Source organism: Oreochromis aureus, linkage group 16 (genome assembly GCF_013358895.1).
Source record: "Oreochromis aureus strain Israel breed Guangdong linkage group 16, ZZ_aureus, whole genome shotgun sequence".
In the NCBI taxonomy this organism is placed as follows: Eukaryota; Metazoa; Chordata; class Actinopteri; order Cichliformes; family Cichlidae; genus Oreochromis; species Oreochromis aureus.
Window position 1 is genome coordinate 18,221,992 of NC_052957.1, and position 6,000 is coordinate 18,227,991.

A 6,000-nucleotide genomic window follows, 5' to 3' on the forward strand; every position below is an offset into this window, starting at 1 on the left:
CTTCGTCCAGTTATTTACACCTGCAGATGCAAAACTCTAAACTTGTAGGTCCAGTTGGGAACCTCTACCTTGCAGGAGGAGTAATTCCTGTCTGTGCCAAAAGGGTGTTTGAAATGAATCTGCTGTGGCTTGAGGTGATCCTTCTCCCACACGAAAAAGTCAGCTTTAGGATCTAACTGAAATTATACATTTAGCTGGAAACCATATTCAAGAAGCCTTAATCTTGGTGGCTTTGTTTAATGTGTAAACCACAGTACTGGTGTGGCAGACGTATTTGGAGATTGTCACCTCCAAAAAAGTGTAAAGGCTTTTTTTTTTTTCTTATCTGAAGAACCAAAACAAAAAGGAACTAATTGTTTGCACACGTCAGTTGTATCTTATGTTTGTAAAGTGGTTACATAATGCAATGTGTCTACAGACCATAACAGCTGTGTTGAAACAATAGGCTTTGCTGGGGGATTGGCACAAGTTCATCCTCTTTCCCATAATGCTGTATTCAGGCTAGTTTTTAGTAAGGGAACAGGACATGTTAGTTTATTTTGTATTTGCTGTTTTTAAGGAGCTCATGTAGACATTGGTCATGCCAGGCCCTCCTCTTCACCATCTACCATCTGTATGTGCAGTCTGGTCTGACAAGAACTCTGTGTCCTATAATAGTGTGTACTTTTAGATGGACCATATAGAATTTATGGATTACAAGACATCCTCTGTCACTGGACTGGCAGAGTATTGTCAGAGTACAAAAGTACTTTATAGCGATAAATTGTAAGGGTTTAGCACTAGATCAGATGTTGGAAAAATACAAAACTTGTCCCTTTAATAACGAAAGCACCATATTTATACGATAAAAATCTAAGTCTTTCTATATTTTTACTAATGCTGCCTTTATGATTCTGGTTTCCATGACGGTGTCTGACAAGTTGAGACCTGACGAAGTCTGAAAAGGAATGCAAATGACATGAAATGGCTGACTGAGTTGAACTTGGCGTAAGAGACCAAACCGCCATCTGCCACTGTTGTGATGGGCACCCTCTGAAATGGCTGTGACTCAGGGGTAACTGACAAAGAACACAGATATCCCTGAGACTGCTTATAGCTGCATACTGTACATAATGTGCTATGAGGATGGGACCACTCTGTTCCTGCTCCAGTAGCTGTATTGTACAGTCCCAACAACTGTATTGTGCTGTTGGACTGAGTGGATATGAATAACTCAACAAAAGATATGCAGGATTGCACAGAATGCACACAAAAAATAAGCACACCTTGCCATTGTCTCATAAATGACAACTTCCTAGCTAGAAAAAACACTATCATAAAAGTTAAAAAAAAAAAAAATCAAAGTTTTAGAAAGATCAGTTTTTTGCCTATTGTATTATGAACTGTGAAGTCTACTTTCAGACAAATATGTTGTATTTATGCTTATTTTGGTCAGATTACTTAAAAACAGCTAAGCAGTCAATTCCATTATCAGTGCAGTCAGAGTTGAATTACTTTATTTTTGTGTGTAACTGATGCACATGTTTGTCTCAAATGATTCCTTTAATACATTTTGAGCCACGGTGTATGTTGCTGTCCTTTGTAAGTCTATATAGGCTGATGAACCTGGAAGCAATGACATGGGAATAATCACACCTCAGACAGTTACTAAACAATGAGTCATCACAAAAGGAAATAAAGCAAGCCCCATGAAATCATTTTACTTGTCTGAACAGTGGACTGGTTTAAATTTTGGAATTTTGAAAGCACTTAGCTTTTATTTAAAAAAAAAAAATATTTTCAGTGAATATATAATATTTAAACCAATGTAACACAAAAACAACACAAATAATGAACACCCCTTATTTGTATCAGTTAGGGAATTATCACCTAGGACCCATTGTCTTTTTAAAAGGAAATGCTAAAATAGTGAAATAAGCCTGTTCCTATAAGTTTTATTTTTACATGCAAGAGGAAGTGACAGAATTTCAGCTGTATGGTGAGAGTTGTTTCTGTGCTTCTGCTGCTAAAAAAAACAACCCAGTCAGGTTTAAGGCTGAACTTCTACTTTTCTCTGTGTTTCCATGGCAGCAGATGAGATTTTCCACTGTGGATCAAACAGTGTTGTTCAAAGCTCTAAATCTATTCAATTCTCAAGAGGAACTAATTTTTGAATAGTATTGCTTGTGATTGCGTTGTGATTTCAGGAATTATCTTGTTCATATATGATGGTTTTGCTCCATGTGTTGTTTTTCCCACTACCCAGGCTTTATTTTACATTTCTGTTTTTTGCATTAATATCAGAACTCAAAATAAATGACCACACCTGGAGGTTTTTATTGTGGTGTGCTAATAGGTAATAAAGGATATTCCTGTAGGAAGTGAATGCCCAGCTAGGAATATAATGAGTCGACTCTGTTGGGAACAGCTGCTACGGACAGCAGACATAAAACAAGACAAACAACTCCACAGTGAAATATTTTCTGTTGTGTTCACAGCAAACGCTCGGCTACCTTCCTTCAGGCGATAATGTAAAAAATGTGTCTACATGCCACAGCATGTCTTTCATGTTAAGACACAGCCTTGCATTTTTTTAGGGCTTCAGGTATAAAGCAAAGCGTAAACACTGTTTAGCACAGTTTACCGTTGCACTCTTATGTAATACATTAACTACTGCTGTAAACATATATTTGCGTTGTATTCCACCAGATGAAGAAACAAACATGATTTATTTCAGAATAATGATAAAACCTATTACCAGTCAGGAAGACAAGCTTACAGGCAATAAACCTGCTTATTATTGTCAGTATGGCACAATGTTAAAAGAAAGGTTTGGAAAAATCCGCTATAATGTGATAGGCATAATATGAGTTAGCCGTTATTTAAAGTAATCTAGATAGTCCCACAGTAGCATCAACTTAGTATTGTTTTTTGAATTATCTTGGATGTCTTTCTCTTCTGGCAGAATACAGATACTGGCAAACACAGCAGATAGCGTCAAAGTATCTGAATTGTTTGATTCGTTTTCTTATACTGTTATTTAATATCAGAAAATCTACCGGTATAACTGACAGAAGACATTTTTATTTCATTTTTACCAGTGACTATATAAAGCCGAAGCTGGGACAAAAGAGTTTGGTCATCTGCCTCGTTGTGTTGTCAATTCAGAACGCATAAAAGAGGGGACAATTCTTCTTTGTCTTCTTTTTTATACCCGTGGTGGGAAAGAGCAGTTGCGTGGAAGGTAGACACAAAAGCTGAGGGTGTGAGCTGACCGAGGCAGTGACACACAATAATGGTTCTTGTGCGTGACAAAGACACCCACAGGAGCAGTCTTGTGCTATAGCTGTAATCAAGAAAAGATATCTGTCTGCATATCGAACAAAATAATTGATTAACAATGTTGTGGAAATAGCTAAAATATCTTGGTGCAGATTTTTAGAGGAAGGTCTGGAAAAAGAAAGACATTTTGAAATAGAGCACATAAAATTCCAAAGACTTCAAAAGGGTTATTGGAGTAGTTTACAATTTCTTATAGGCTTTCTATCATTAGTTTGAGTGTATGTACATGATTAGTGAAGCACACAGACTCCATAACTAAGTGCATGTAGTTCAAATGTTGCAAAAACATTAACTGATATTATATTTAAAGATTCTACAAATAATTAAAAAATACAGGTGGGAGGAATGAAAAGGAACACTTTTTGACAGAGCGAGTGAGTAATTGTATGACACAAGAAAATTAAAAATCATCAGAGGTTTCTCCTTTATCAACAAGAACAAACTAACAATAGTATCACTATTCCAACCCCCCCTTACCCATCCCCTGACCCCTGAGCTCAACTCATTTCTCTACTAGTTCAACAGTACTGTGTACAAATGCCAACCAACAGTTTACAAAGCAACAACATAATATGAGAAATGTACACTCAAAATAAGGAACAGGAAGTTGAAACGAACCTACTGGCAGTTAATACATCCAGCAGCCTATTTTAAAGTATTGAGGTCAAGAGCTGTCAAACCAATGACAGATCAAAAGCTGTCAATCCAACTGGTGAACAAACAAACAAAAACCCCTTCAAAACACTTGACATTTAATTTAATTGTATAAGTGGTTTCAACCCTCTTCCCCACAACTGTATTTTAAATGCTGCTCATATAGACATGTTTAAAGTGACTTCTGATGGATAAGTAACTTCTAAAACAGATGTAAAACATCAACACTAAACTGACCACAACATACTCATTTGTTATTTCAGAACATTTAAAGATAAATGCAAATGTTTTAGGCTGAGCTGCACAAAGAAAACATAAAACCAGCTCTAACTAACTATTGACTACGTTAGCTTGCAGAACGGTGTCTGCAAACAGATTTGGTGCAGAGATGTAGGGAGTGTAGAAGTGATTCAATGTGACATGTGCATGCAACCCTGCAGCTGTAGGAGAGTCAGCCTCTTGTGCGTAGTAGCTCACCAGATGTGAGTCTGTCACTTCAAATGTCCCCGCGTTCAGCGGCACTATCCTCGTGGTAAATGCTTATAAACAGAAAGATTTCACTGTGGTGCCAGTTGTGACTTTAGCCCCACCAGCCCTATGTGACATAAGCAGAATAAATGAACAAGGTGAAGGGTTTAGGCTACTATGATAACTGTAATCATGCTAACTTGTGGTTACAAAATCATGTGCAACATCTGAGACAGGAAGTGAGAGGACTAAGTATAGAGTGAGATGCCAGTTTGCATGTTTTTAAAGAGGGAGACAAGTTTTGCAGTACCAATAGTGGGATGTAAGCAGAGGAAGTGAGTGTTTTTGTTCAAGGGGCAAAAAACAACAAAAAGCAGGTCCTGGACAAGTTGTAGTCCAGATGTCTGCAGATGTGTGGCCTTTCATGGACCAGCTACTTGTTAACACATAAAAAAGCAGAGTGAGTCCCCTGAGCTCCACATGTCAACTTCTACGTCTTACACAGTAAATGAAGCTTCTGTAACTTACATTATAGCTTTCTTAACTGGTGATTACACGGTTTGCGTGAGATTAGCATTTCTCTGAAATGGTTCAAAGTATGCTTCTGGAAACCTGTAAGGCACCTGTTATTTTGTGTCTGTGGTGACATTTGATACTGGCCAAGCAATCGCACTTTAGGTGGCAAAGAAAGATCACCATTGAAGACAGAAACGTGTTACCATACCCAAACTGTTAAATCTCCTTCGCATCCCACGTTGGGCAATTTACAGCCTTGTTAAAGTAGCTTAATTGTGAATTTGTCTGAGTTTCAAAGGTGTGTGACAGGATGTGGTTAAAGAGCTGCAGCACCAAACTGAAGAAGCAAAACTCCACAGTTGAGTTAACTGAGCTGATGGGCTTAAAGCATAAATACACTAATATAGTGTTGGAATAAAACACAAGCTTCAACTGACCTGATTCCTCTTTGCTGAACTTTGTAATTATTGTTTGTAAAACAGGTCAGTAGCTATAAAGTATTATAATTTTTTAAAATGTGCTTGTTTGCAACTTCGACATAGGCTGTGAACACTTCTGTTCTCTGTTCACACGAGGTTTAAGACAGAGGCATGTGTAGTGACTTAAAGCCATTTAAAGTGGATGTTTACTGTGTGCACTTCTATTTTATACTCTCTACCATGTCACAAACTGCCCCAAATGTCAGACAGTCATAAAACTATTATGTCCAGGTCAGTGGATCATACCAGGAAGTACAATGATCTGTGAAAAGTAAAGTCAAAGTTGATAACTCCTTAGCAAAAACACAAACGTTTGGAAATTCAGACAGCATCTCTGAGGAATGTGGATAGTGTTCCTGTAGCGGATGCACAGTAAAGTGGCTAAATGCCTGGATCGATATATTGATTTTTTCAAAAAGCCTTACAGCTGTTTTAACATTTGTGACCATGTCATATGCACACACAAACTCTCAGGAAGTTTAATATATTCCGCAGCTATGTAGAAGTTTGTTGAGAAACAAGGCATCTGAGGCCATGGCATTCAGATTTGGTCTAGTTTAAT